The 14,805-nt window shown below is 42.3% G+C and overlaps 1 pseudogene; it reads right to left on the bottom strand.

Annotated features, from left to right (window-relative positions):
* Window positions 1-9,122: 9,122 nt before the first annotated feature.
* LOC140222762 (wall-associated receptor kinase-like 1) lies at window positions 9,123-10,338 on the bottom strand (annotated as a pseudogene).
* Window positions 10,339-14,805: the final 4,467 nt, after the last annotated feature.

Genomic DNA, 14,805 nt, shown 5'->3' with positions numbered 1-14,805 from the left:
CAAACTAGTATAAATCATGTGTCATTGCGTGCTAGGCCATATCTGATTAATGTGCGGCAAAACTACAAATATTTACTTGTCAGCCAAATTTCGCACCGACACTAGGGTTTGGAGATAAAAGTGTAAAAGATATGTTTGTCGATTGGGTTGGTTGCCCTCAATCGGCCAGGGCCCTTTATATTTATAGGGTGGGAGGTCTTTTCCCACAAGGAAGTCCCATTTGAACTCCAATTCGGCCAAGACTCCTAAATTCGTCTCAAATTCGGGGCGACCGGTTTGACCGGTCGGGACCACCGGTCAGACCGGTGGGCGCGTGCCAGACCGGCTACAGTGGCCAGACCGATCAGACTGCCTAGAGAGACCGGTCTGACCGGCTGGACCAGCCTGGTCGGCATTGCTACCACTTTTGGACTCCAACGCATGCCCCCCTATTTCTTGGTAAAGCTTGCATACCAAGAAATAAAATAAGCCTAAGGGCGATGAGTTCCATCGGCCATTTATTCTATGGGAGATATTTTCAAAATATCGGCCATATTTTTTCAAGCGTCTTGCCAAACACTTGGATGATATTTCTTCAAGTACCTCCCATTCAGAGCTCTAGGTAGCTGAAATCCATGAAATGTCTCCACCATTTAGGAATTCCCATGAAGCACACTTGTAATCTTATATGGCCCTTCCCAACTTGAAGACCACTTTTCAAATTTATTACTCTTGATTCCTATAGGTAAAATTGTCTTCCAAACCAGATCCCCTACCTGGAATGTCTTGGCTTTGACCCTTTTGTTGTATGCTCTAGACATCTGAATTTTATCCCTTTTAATCTCAACTAAAGCCTCCATTCGCTTGGCGGTCAATTCATCAATATTATCCATCATTAAAGCATAATATGTGTCAAAATCAAGATCATTTTACTTAGCCAACCTATATGCACCCAGATTTACCTCAACGGGTAAAACGGCTTTTTGACCATAGACAAGATCAAAAGGAGTAACTTTAGTGGTGCCATGCCTAGAAATACAATGAGCCCATAAAGTTTCAGATAATACCTCATGCCATTTTTAGGATTGTCTTCTATCTTCTTCTTGATGAGCTTGATCAAAATCTTGTTACTAGACTCGGCTTGACCATTAGCTTGAGGATAATAAGGAGATGAATTGAGCAATTTAATGCCATAACATTCCACAAACTCACACACTTCTTTAGATATGAATGAAGTTCCCTAATCTATAGTCAAAGTCTGTGGAATACCAAATCTGTGTATAATATGCTCCTTAATAAACTCAATCACCTCTTGATGTGTCATATTCTTAAGGGGAATTGCTTCAGTCCACTTGGTGAAATAATCAATAGCCACAATCACAAAACAATGTCCCTTCAATGAAGAAGGATGAATCTTGCCAACAAATTCCAATCTCCATCCTCTAAACGGCCACAGTTTAATAATTGGGTGCATCAATGAAGTAGGCACCAACAGAATATCCCCGAACTTTTGACACTCTTCACATCCTTTATAGTAATGAAAACAATCGGCTATCATATTAGGCCAATAGAAGCAACCCTGCCTAACAAGCCACTTCATCACATGAGCTGATTGATGCGTACCACAAATTCCTTCATGCACCTCTGCCATAGCAACTTTGGCCTGATCAGAACCCAAGCATTTTAAAAGCAATCCATCAACCATCCGACGATATAATTCACTGTCAATCAAAGTGAATTTAAGTGCCCACAGTCAGACTTTTCTATCAACTGAACACTTAGGATTCTGTAAATAATCAATCAAAGGCTTTCTCCAGTCATCCACTTCATCCTTACCAAGTTTGGAACGCTCCATGGCCAAAGTGGGAACTTCACCAAACAGACCGGTCAGACCGGATGTCTGGGCGGGCAGACCGGTTGGTCCGGTCAGACCGGTTTTGGAGGTTGGTTGGACCGGTTCCTCCAGGACATAACCCTCGGCATCGTAAAGCATCAGCTTTCTCTCGTGAAAATTTCTTTTCTGAATGTTATAGCCAGATGTTTGTTGTGCTAGAGCATTAGCCTTCGGATTCTCTTCCCGTGGTACATGGTAAATAGTAAATTCATCCATGCAAGATATGATGTATAGACATTTATCAAGATAAGCATTTAGGAATCCATCCAAACATTGGCATATCTTGGATACTTGCTGTACCACCAGTAAGGAATCTCCATAAGCTTCAAAATGTTTTTACCCCCATCTCTTGCAAAATCTCCAAACTGAATAACAAAGCCTCATATTCGGTTTGATTATTAGTACACTTGTGATCGAATCGGCTAAGAAACTCAAAAGCAGCCCTGTTTGGTGAAATAAGGACCACACTAACACTGCAGCCATTCTTGCAAACCAATCCATCAAAGTGCAATTTACAAGGGGTAATAGTGATATAACTGATATTTAAATTAAGTTGCTCATCAATTCTATGCTCAACAATAAAATCTGCTACAACCTGACCTTTCATTAACTTCAACGGTTCACAAATCAGATCATACTCAATGAGAGCATAAGCCCATTTGCTAATTCTACCACTCAAAATAGGTTTTTGCATCATGTATTTAATTATGTCAGTTTGACAAGCCACTATGCAAGTATTTGATAATAAATAATACCTCAACTTGGTTTAAGCATGACATAACGATAAGCACAACTTCTCAATAAAGGTGTTCCTTGTTTCAGCATCCAATAATCTTCTACCCACATAGGTAACAATATGCTCCTTCCCTTCGGTCTCTTGAGTCAAAACAGCCCCAATCACACCTTCTTCGGCTGCCATATATAATTTAAAAGGAACACCATGCTTCGGTGCCTAAAGGATGGACGGTGAAGATAAATAATTTTTGATTTTCTCAAATGCTTCTTGTTGTTTTGCCCCCCAAGTAAAATCAGCTTCATTCTTCAACTGAAGTAAAGGAGTAAAAGCATTCACCTTCTCAGACAAGTTACAAATAAATCTTCTCAAATAATTACCTAGCCCAGAAACTTTTGCAACTCTCTTTTGCAAGTAGGAGCTTGTAGTATTCTAATAGATTCAATCTTCTTAGGATCGATCTCAACACATTTCTCATGCACTACAAAGCCCAAGAACTTCCCAACCGATACACCAAAAGCACATTTGAGCGGATTCATCTTCAAGCCATATCGACACATTTTCTCAAATGCAAGCCTCAAATCAGCCAAATGGGATCCTGACCCGGCCGATTTTACCACAATGTCATCGATGTACACTTCCAGCACTACTCCAAGCAAATCATGAAAAATCAAATTCATAGCCCTTTGATAAGTAGCACCACATTCTTCAAACCAAAAGTTATAACGATCCACTCAAACAAACCAACAAATCCTGGACACACAAGGCTGTTTTGGATATATCCTCTTAGGCCATAAAGATCTGATTGTATCCAGCATTACCATCAAGAAAGCTAATCATTCTATGTCCAGATGCAGCATTAATAAGCACATTGGCTATAGGTATAGGATATTCATATTTTGGTGAAGCTCTATTAAGATCTCTAAAATCAATGCATACTCTAAGGTTACCCGTGCCTTTCTTCTCAACAGGCACAATATTAGAAACCCAATCAGCATATCGACAAGGCCTAATAAACTTAGCATCAAGCAATCGATTCATTTCTTCTTTCAATCGGTCATAAATAATAGGATTGAAGTGCCTAGTAGGTTGTTTGTGAGGCCTAAAACCAGGTTTGATGGGCAGCCGATGTTCAACTAGCTCGCGGCTTAAACCGGTCATTTCAGTATAATTCCATGTAAAACAGTCGACATACTCTTTCAACAACTTTATTACATCAGCCTTAAAAGTACGCTCAAGATTTTTGTTTACAAACGTCAGCCTTGGTACAGTACCATCACCAATATCCACCTCCTCTAAGAGATCAGCCGACGTAAACCCTTGTCCTAATTTACTCATATCATCAAGATTCTTAATAGCCTCACACATATCGTTCTTCTGCGTCCGATAGTGTTTCTAGCCTCTGCTGCAACCACTCTAAATTAGCATCCATTACATCATATGTGATAAGTTAGCCGATCCTCAACCGGCTTTAATACAGCAGTGACAAAGCCATCCTTTGTGCAACTAATATACTCGCAATCAGAAAGATCTATACCAGATAAGCACTTGACATTATCATGTGCGCTAATGGTAGAACTATCAGCTACAACAACACAAGCCAACGTATCACCATGCACGATCTCCACTGCATCACCAACCCATTGGATTAAGAATTGATGCAAAGTAGAAGAGGCACATTGATTTGCATGTATCCAATCATGACCCAATATTAAACTGAAGTTACCTTGGGTCTCGAAAACGAAGAAAGCGGTAGCCAACGTCTTGCTCCCAACAGTGAGCTCCATAGAGACGATGCCTTTAGCTCCCATAGGCTTGCCTCCTCCCACACCGCTGACAGTCATGTTGGTCTTGATCAGCTCCTCATCTGAACCTCCCAATTTCTTGAACAAAGAATAGGGCATCAAGTTGACAATAGCCCCTCTATCAACTAGCATTCAAGAAATTGGCTTCCCATTGATATGGCCTTTCATGTACAGCGCCTTCAGATGACTTTCAGTAGCTTTAGGCTTCTGGAACATAGATTCCTTAGGCCTAAAGTCAAGGTGAGCCAAATCATCTTCCAACATAACATAACCATCCATCGACATATGAATCACATTTATATCCAGGTTCATGCACTCAGGTGAAGAACTGTAATCAACAAGTTGTTCATCGTCCTCTGATTCACGGACTGATGCTAACTCATTGTCACAAGCCATAGGGACAAAAGAAGCGAAACCGGGTGGCAACTCTGGCTCGACCGGTCTGACCGGTTCAGGCACTAGCACTGACGCCTCAACCGGTCTGACCGATTCCTCAGCCGGTCTGACTAGTGGAGCTGAGGCATCAGCCTAAACTCTCCACTCCTTCTTCTGAGGTACCATGGGTCTGTATCTGCTGAATGCCTTGTCCTTCTGTTTTTCTAGCTCATGTTCCCTCTTTTCTTGCAGCCTCAACCTCCGCAACTTGCTCGTTTGTGTGCGAGTCAACCCGGGAGGACACCACCTTAGCAAGAAGTACTTGGAGCTTGACCCCTGCTGCTAGCCTCATGATCATTAGCAGTGGGAACCTTCTGAACAGACGACATGACCAGATGGCCTATGCCAATCAGTCCATTCGCATTAGTCTCAACGGGAATGTCCATAGACCCAATCTGGATAATAGCTTTCTCTGTACTTTTCCCTGAGTCTATTTTCATCTTCTGAACCTCCTCCACCTTCTTTTTAGGACGATACACTTGCTTTGGAGGGGCATCCTGGGCGTCTGGACAGGTTGGTCCGGTTGGGGTAGACCGGTCTAACCGGTCGGGTTTGTGCACCCTGATCAGATGAGTGGGGTGCCCAACGGCCTTGCATGGGGCCCGAGATTCTATCCAAAGCCGACTTCCTTGATTCTCCCCATCCAGAATGGAAAGACGGCTGTTGCACAGATTGATAAGGCACCCACTTTACCCCATTGTTATCCCACACCGGGCATGGACGATTTGATGCCGAAGGAACCCAAGATGTGGAGGGGTACTATTTTGGTTGATCCTTATTACTTCTCTACCTCACAACCGCTCTTGGCGGTGAATCTAGCCTCCCTTGATAAGTAGGTGACCTCATTCTCTTTTTTAATAGCCGATCACTTGTAACGGCCTTCTTCTTGGAATACTGGTCTAGAAGCATATCAAATGTGACCTTTTCCCTGGGGCTGCTTCCCTGATCTTTTGCCACATTGAGCTTCTAAGTCCCAATTTCTAGACGCTTCAGTTTCAGCATCCGGAGACGGTCCTGGGGCTGACCGGTCCCCTGCACCAGTCTGATCGGTTCGATCTGCCCAGCAGGCTCAAACGACTTTTGACCGGATGCCGCGGACATCGCTTACCCCCATGTCCAAAAGCTTTTACATTAATTTTGAATGACTCTCTGCCATCTGGAGTCTTTTCATACACCACCTCCCTTGTCAACTCTTTTCTCCTCAAATCAGGTTTCTCTTCCCTGATCACAACATTCTTACCCTTGGTAACTTCGGCTTGATGCGGCCGAACTAGTACCTTGGGTTGTTGCCTTGGGTTGTTGTATGTCCATTGTGTTGACAAGGAACGGTGTCTTATCCACTTGCATTTCATGGAACATCAAAATACCTTCATTTATAGCCGATTGAACCTGCCGACGAAACACATTGCAATTATTAGTTGCATGGGAAAAAGTATTATGAAATTTGCAATATGCTTCTCTTTTTAGCTCTTCAAGTGGAGACATAGCATGAGATATTTTCAAATGTCCAAGTTTATGCAATTCATCAAAAATATGACCACACTTGGAAACATCAAAAGTAAATTTCACTTCTTCCTGCTAACTCTTATGGGTCGGCTTAAGAGATGCACAAGAATATGATTTAGTTTTAGAAGGACACACACATTCAGTAACATACACTTCATTGTCATCGTCGTTCGAACTATCGGAATCATATTCAATAGCGTGCATATTAGACCAACGAGACATGAAGCTATCCTTTTCCTTAGCAATCCTAAGTTCCATTGTTGAAGCCTCATAAGCACTTGTGCAATGGTATGAAGCTCAAAACCTTCTAGCCGATCCCTAATTGATGATTTCAAACCCTTAAGAGCAAGATTGGCCAAATCACTATCAGAAAGTGACAAATTAAAGCATCAATTTTTAGTTTCCTTGAATCGTCTTACGTAATCAAAGATAGATTCCTCTTTGCCTTGCCTGACCAATGTTAAATCTATCAACTTTAATTGGAAATTCTCGGTATAAAAGTGATCATGAATTTCTGCTCTAATTGATCCCATGAATCAGTAGAACCGGGAGCCAAAGACGAATACCAAGCGAAAGCGGTTCAAGTTGATGACAAAGAAAATAAATGAACCCGCAAAGCATTATAATAGCCCACTTCGCCTAGTTGAGCCAGATACCGACTAATGTGTTCCCAAGTAGTTCGGTTATCTTCGTCACTGAATTTAACAAAATCGAGCACGCGCCAACCGACAAGATAGGGTACATAGTCAAAATCTGCAAGGTATGGTTTCTGGTATAACTTTGAACTGTCTACATCCATGCCAAACTTATTCTGAATCATAGCCAAATTTCCTCTTTAAATTTTTTGACTTCGCTTTAAGGATTTGGCTCTGGTAGCGCTAGGGCTGATGTATTCACAACACGTCATTCGAAATACCCCTAGAAGCAACAATGGTGTTAGGGATCGGGGGCGACGTGTACGCTATTGTGCTTATTGAGGGTGTATTCATCCAAAGCTCACTAGGATGGTCATGAACGACCAAATTAGGCACAACAGCGAGTGGCATGGGCGATTTAGGGACAACTGCTAACTGGCCGGCCTGTAAAGCCTGACCGATCAGACTGCCTACCTAGGCCGGTCTGACCGCTTCAGCCGTGTTCGACTTTGGTGGTTGGACCCGGGGCGGCATCTGTCCTGCATAGAAGTTCAACGGCATGCCATACTAAGGATTTTCAGGAATAGCTCCTAGGTTTACCAATGGACTTGCATGCACAACCCCACACAAATCAACTTGAGAGGAATTGTTCTTATTAAATTCAATAGATCTACCTCCTACAAATTGGTTTAAGCGATCTACCAAAGAAGTAGCAATCTGATTTTGGACCTCAAGGGCCTTCTGGAGCTCTTCATTGATAGCGGATTGATCTGGGGAAATTTTACTTACTTTTTGGCACTTCCTTGATCATGTTATCCTTCATCTTGATCGCGGGCATCTCGAAGTCTTGTACTCTTGTCGCCTTGCCCTTGCGATCTTTCTTGACGCCCACCAGATAGTAGTTCTTCACGTACTCTTGGAGCGTCGTGATGTTCCGCTATTGTTCCTTGCTGAGACCCTCCACGGAAGCCGTGATGATGTTCCCCTTGTCAATCTCCGTAGTAGATCCCATCTTGCTAGGGTTTTCCAAAATGGTTGTAAAAAACAAATCTTTCTTCCCCAGCGGAGCCGCCAAAATGTGTTGGCGCCTTTTCTAGCCAACACACGATCATGCTAGCTCGCGCCCTGATTAGGTGATCACCTCATCGAGCTCCTGCTCCCGGCCGGTCCAGCACAGGGGCACCGCGAAAGCCTACGTCCATCACCTCGAGAGGGACCCTATCGAAGATGGTGAGCCTAGGGTTGCTCTGAGATCGGCAGGCCACTCAGAACATCCTCAAACACTTTCGAGACAAAGGAGGAAAGCAGGAGGATGGAAAAGCTAGGGTTTGGAGATAAAAGTGTAAAAGATATGTTTGTCGATTGGGTTGATTGCCCTCAATCGGCCAGGGCTCTTTATATTTATAGGGTGGGAGGTCTTTTCCCACAAGGAAGTCCCGTTTGAACTCCAATTCAACTAGGACTCCTAAATTCATCTCGGATTCAGGGCGAACGGTCTGACTGGCTGGGACCACCGGTCAGACTGGTGGGCATGTGCCAGACCGGCTATAGTGGCCAGATCGGTCAGACCGCCCAGAGAGACCGGTTTGACCGACTGGTCCAGCCTGGTCGACATTGCTACCACTTTTGGGCTCCAACAGTTTCTTTCTTGGCTGGATAGTAGGCTGACTAGTGATTAGCGCGCGCGTCACATTTTGAATGATTTGATGACTCTTTGAATAAGATGCAAGGAAAATCTATCTTCATTTTTTAACTCTTTGAATGATTTTTCTACATTCCCAATTTGACTCAGAATTAACATATGCATACATAGGGTACTTTTAGAGCCTGTTTCATAGCCTATGCTATTAACCTCTGCCATGCCTCAATTTTATTTCATCCTCCGTCAGCCACTGTTGATTTGCATGATGTGTTTCTTTTTATATCAATACTATAAATAAAACTAGAAACGCCCCCTGACTGAGTCGAGCCCCGTTGTGTGCCAATATGCGCCAACTAATAATTAAGCCCTCTTTCTCAAGGAAAAGGGAGGATCCCTAGAGAGTCAGCTCTGAATTTTATACACTTCATTTCTTGTTCCACTACTACGAACTGTATAACATGCATCAACTCACCAACTTTTATCTACCATGAGATCACTTTGATAGGAATTGAAGATGTTCCTCTACATCCGCCATCTCTGTCCTTAGATCAGCATCAAGATTTAGACACTGCACAATAATTTCTGCCAAACTATGAAAAACCTCAATGGTTCCTTCTGCTGAAATTTCTGGGTCAACAAGCTCAATCACTCCCTTCTTCTTTGCGTAAGGGTCATAGGAATTCCCAAGTAAGTCATTGATGTCAGGATCTAAGACCTTCTTCCTCGTAATGAGTTCTAAGAGCACAACTCCAAAACTGTAGACATCACTTTTACTTGTATATAGTCCTGTTTGCACATATTCTAGATCCATGTAGCCCTAGTTACCAATGATGGTGCTTGTGTAATCCTCTTCGATCGTAATCATCCTAGATGTACCAAAGTCAAAGATCTTTGGTACAAAGTCCTCATCCAAAAGTATATTAGCTGGTTTAACATCACCGTGGAGAATTGGTGTTGTGATTTGTGAATGCATATAAGCTAGACCGCTTGCTGATTGTGCAGTAATCTTTAGACGTATACCCAAGTCAAGAGGCACCCTGTTGCTGTCATGCAGAACTTCATCGAGGCTTCCATTGGACACGTACTCATAGACCAAAATTGGGACATCAACCTCTAGGCAACAACCTATGAGGTTGACAATATTCTTATGCAAACACGAGGTTGAATGATAACTTCATTTGCGAATTGGTCTGCCAATTTTACATCAACCTTAGGCTTCTTGACTGCTACCGGTCGAATTTCATCTCTAAGATATCCCATGTAAACCTCACCGAAGCCACCTTGTCCAATAAGATTACTTGTTTTCAATATTGGCTCTAGCTCCTCCTTTTTGAATAGCTTAATCCTATTAACCTTTTCAATTATAGGCCCTCCATTCTTTCTAAAGAATTCTTTCATCTTTTGTTTCTCTTTGCGAAGAAGGATGATGAATATCACTATTGCTATGATGAAAAGTCCACCTATTGCACCTAGAAAAACAACAGAGATTCTTATAGTAAGCACCAAATTCTCCTACATATTTTTTAAAAAAATTCTATAGAAACAGTACTAAGTTTCATATAACTACACATAATTATTTCATCACAAAATAATTAATGATTGTTCTTTCCATAGTTAATTTATTTGCCTTATACTGTATAAGTTATACATTAAAAATAGACATCCAGGTTCTCACATTTTTTATGTGCATGTCCTTCAGTTGAGCACATCTCTACTTCAAGTTTCAAGGCTGTCCGATGGATCCTATGTATATTACAATTAGATGGTTCATCCTTGGTGTCTTAAATGGCCATGTCTGCTGCCGGAATATCATATATACTCATAAATATTAAGAATATGGGACATTTATCTATTTATGAGAGAAATATGTTACTTTTATGACCATTGGATTAAAATCTAATAGTATGCATTCGTTCCTCTATGATACAAAAAAAGTGAAGTAAAATTGAATCATTTATTTGTCTACGTGGGATATTTTATATCACTGCTGGAATATTTATTTGTAGACCGAAACATTGCAAATTTGATAGATTTTTATAGAAAATATGTCACCCTAATTTTAAAAACATTTTATTTCTTAGCTGCATTCATAGGAACCCAATGTATTTTGGCAAACACCTCGGCAAGGATAAGCATTATAATGATCACTACTAGAAAACTAATCTCTCATCCCTAGCGTTAGTACCGGTTGCATTTGGAACTGGTACTAATGTTAGCATTAGTACCAGTTTCAAAGAATACTATCTGGAGGGTGTCCCGATGACCCCTTTAGTACCGGTTGGGGGTAACAACCGGTACTAAAGGGTGACCATTAGTACCGGTTGCTGCCTCAAACCGGTACTAATGCTCCATGCACCCTTTAGTACCGGTTGGTGGTATCAAACGGTACTAAAGGGGGTACTCTCTAGTACCGGTTGCTGCCACAACCCGGTACTAGTGCGGCGCCATGGAGAAGAGGAGGGAAATGGATTGTGGAGGGAAAAAATGAACCAAGGCGGGAGGGAAGGAAGAAGGGAGAGAGGGAGGGGAAAAGAAGAAGGAAGGACGAACAAAAGCACACGCGGGGGAAGATATATGTTTGCAGATGATAATGATACTTATGAGCACTCTGATGATGAAACTAGTGCAACTTTGCTTTGGTCAAACTAGTGCGCTACTACAGGATGGTATAGTGCACTTCCTTTTTCCCTTGGGGTATGCGAAGCTGTTTACTGCTTCTCGATGCATTGGGAAGGAACCAAATAATCGTGCTGCCCAAAATAGGGCAAAATTTTGCACACTGCTGTAGCATTTCTTCTCTTCCATGCTCCATCTATAGCATTTGCTTCGGATGGAATAGTGATGCAGTAACATTTGCTTCGGATGGAAGAAACCTAAACATGATGAGCATTTACTCTATCCAGATAATGCCATCCTGAAAGATTTTCTAGATGATGAAGCTGAGGAAGAGGATGATAGTGATAATGACATGATGAGATTTACGGATGATGATGAGGATGATGGAAGTGATGAAAATGAAGTTTTTAATAATTTGATAGCAGCTGGCAAAACAAATGATTGTAAAGATGTTTACAGATGATAATGATACTTATGAGCACTCTGATGATGAAGAGATAGAGGAACATTTGGCCCGTCAACGTATTTCAAAGTACCACATCAAATCGCACTTGAGACCTCTCACCAATTCCTCTACCACTTTCCAAAGGCAAATCAGCTTATCATCACATGGTAGTGTCTTACCATGGACACCTCAGCCTATAAAGGCATGAAGCAGATGCCACAGTCGATGGAGAGCTATCAGCAGCCCAACAACAATCCAAAATGAGCTAAGCTATCAGTCCATCCCTGTGAGGCAACATCTCGATTCTGTGGCTACTGACTGAGGCATTTGTCCTAGAGTAGACCAATGGTGCAGCGGGGTTAAGCTTCTTTAAACGTGAATAAGTCAGAATTCTTGTTCTTTCTCTTTTTCTTCGCTCTGTTCTTTTGTTTACAAGGGACTCGGTTGATTTGCGAGACCTCTCACCAACTCTACCACTTTCCAAGGCAAATTAGATTATCATATGGTAGTATCTTTGAAACATGTTTAGGGCACATCACATTATGTTTATCATCTTCTGCACAACAACAAATGTGACCTTTCGAAGATAGCCCTCCTCTAAACTCGTACAACAACAAATGTTATCCATTTTGATTGTGTAAGCCCAACAGAGGTTGATTACCAAAGATGTCCGCAATGATGCTTTCTACAGCTACCAGCATCAAGGTTTGCAATGGATTTTTGCTAACTTCAAAGCTAGGAGGAATATTATTCTTGCTAGTACAAGTACAGTATATTGATAAGACAACACAAATTTTGTAAGGATAAGACAACATAAATTTTTGCTGACTTCAAGGTTTCCACGAGGACGAGGACTGATCTATAAGAAGATCTAGGAACTGATCTATAAGAAAACACCATTGAACCACTGGCAGTTCGGCCAAGGAAAGATGACTAGTACATGGTGATGCCATTTGATGGTTAAATATGGCATCATCGTGTATCAGTCATCTTTCCTTAGCCGAACTACCAGTGGTTCAATTGTGTCTTCTTATAGGTCAGTTCATAGATCTTATGTATTTGGCTGTGATAACAGCTATGGAGCCCTCCCGACCCCTTCGAGCCAATGCCAAGCCCTTTCTGAACTGCACATGGAACATGAAAACTCTTTATGCAATGTTTAATAATGTAAACGAATGGTAGAAAATGCATTCATCTCGGTGAGCTCATGAAGTACTAGAGTACGGTGTGCTTACCATGGACACCTCAGCCTTTAAAGGCATGAAATTTCACCAAGCAAAGAGAGAAACCATGGCCGCTTCCCAGGAGCAAGGCATAGCACTGCAAGAGTGGTTGATGGGGTGGCAGACGGCAGGACGCTTCGCTTTCTCGTACAAAGGAAGCTCCATCGACTAGATTGGCGGTCAAGTTGCATGAAGCAGATGCCACAGTTGACGGAGAGAGCATCCAGGTCTAACCATATGGACACAAGTACGTCTTCCCTTTAGATAATATACTATTGGATTCCTTGCAAGAGTTTTTATGTTGGACCAACGAGAAGTTGCCGAAAGAGTGGGACAAACATGTGACTCATGTCATTGTGGGCAAAGGTCCTGGTAGCTCATGGAACAGATCATTTGAAGTACACAGGATAGGGAGGCAATAGTCGGCACAAGGAGAAGCATGACCAGAAGCTCTTTCTTCAAAGCTACGAGAGCTACTATCAGTTCCAAGATATTAAATACTTCAATTTTTTAAGCATCATTAAATATTAAACAATAAATTTACGTACAATTAAACAAGAACATGATTAAGTCATGGTAAACATGTTAAGAACACTAGAGGCACTTTTCTTCTAAATTTTTGCATGGTCAAAAATCTATTTTTCGAATTTTAAAGTTAATATAAGTAATATGACCATTATAACCTATTACTAAGTTAAAATTAATAACTTTACCGTGTTAACGCATCTGACATTTTTATAGTGTATCTCTAATAAACATGAAACTACCAAATTATTTTATAATTTTACTGTTATTTAATGTACTATACAATAAATTAATATAATAGCAATTGTAAAAGAAAGAAAAAATAAAAAGATGGGCGGAAAATTGAAACAGGGGTACTAGAAGGGGGCATTTCTCCCGCGCGGGGAGATCCTCTGGTACTGGTTTTAGTTTACAATTGGTACTATAGGGGCATTTTCATTTCCCGCGCGAGGAGACCCTCTAGTAAAAGTTGTAAACTACAACCGGTATTAAAGCCTCCCCTCTAGTCCAGGTTGTTGTTAATAACCGGTACTAGATAAATTAGAACCGGTACTAGATGGTGGGGGGGATAAGAAGTGCTCAGTGATCCGCTCTAGTAAACACTTAGCCATTTCCAACCTCCCACTTCGTCTTCCTCAAGCGCGTCGTGGCCACCATGCCGTTTCTCCATCAAGAACCACCACCACCGCCCCGTCCGCCACCTCCGTCGCCGCCCCCCCCCCCCTCCCTCCTCAACGCCATCCTAGCCGGCCCCGACGCCGCCGCCGCCCTGCCCCCGACGCGCCCCCGCCTCCCCATCTGCGCCCCAGCCCTGACGTCGCCGCCCCAGCCATGTCGGCCCTGACGCCGTCGCCGCCTCGTCAACCGCCACGCCCCTAACGCCAATTGCCCCGCCCTGCGCCTGCAGACTCACGGCAGCCGCGGGTCGCGCTGACGCAAGCCCGTGGCCGCTGTGATGTCATCATGCTATTTATTTTTTTATTTTTGCAGTAGTAGAGAATAGCTAGAAATTATAGAAAATTGAAATATCTAGAAATTATGCCATTTATTTTTTTAGAATTAATTTTTCCCATGAATTGAAATACTTAGAAAATAACTAGAAAATTATAGAAAATCCGTACTTGTTGAACTTGCATACCGTGTTCATCTCGGCGAGCATGTTCTCTGTCGAGCAGCAACAGACGTCAAGGAGGAGCTCTGATTCTACGAGGGAGAGCGGCAACGGTCGTGGAAGACCGTGTCTCATTCCTCGTAGAATCGGAGCTCTTCCATGGCGAAGTACAGTGCTACCCGGTGGAGAAATGCTCGCCGAGATGATCATGGTCTGCAAGTTCAACTAGTACGGATGGTTATTTATTTAAACATAT

This window comes from Setaria viridis, chromosome 5, assembly GCF_005286985.2.
Source record: "Setaria viridis chromosome 5, Setaria_viridis_v4.0, whole genome shotgun sequence".
Lineage (NCBI taxonomy): Eukaryota > Viridiplantae > Streptophyta > Magnoliopsida > Poales > Poaceae > Setaria > Setaria viridis.
The sequence above is the reverse complement of the archived record's forward strand: the minus strand, read 5'-3'. Positions and strand labels throughout refer to the sequence as shown.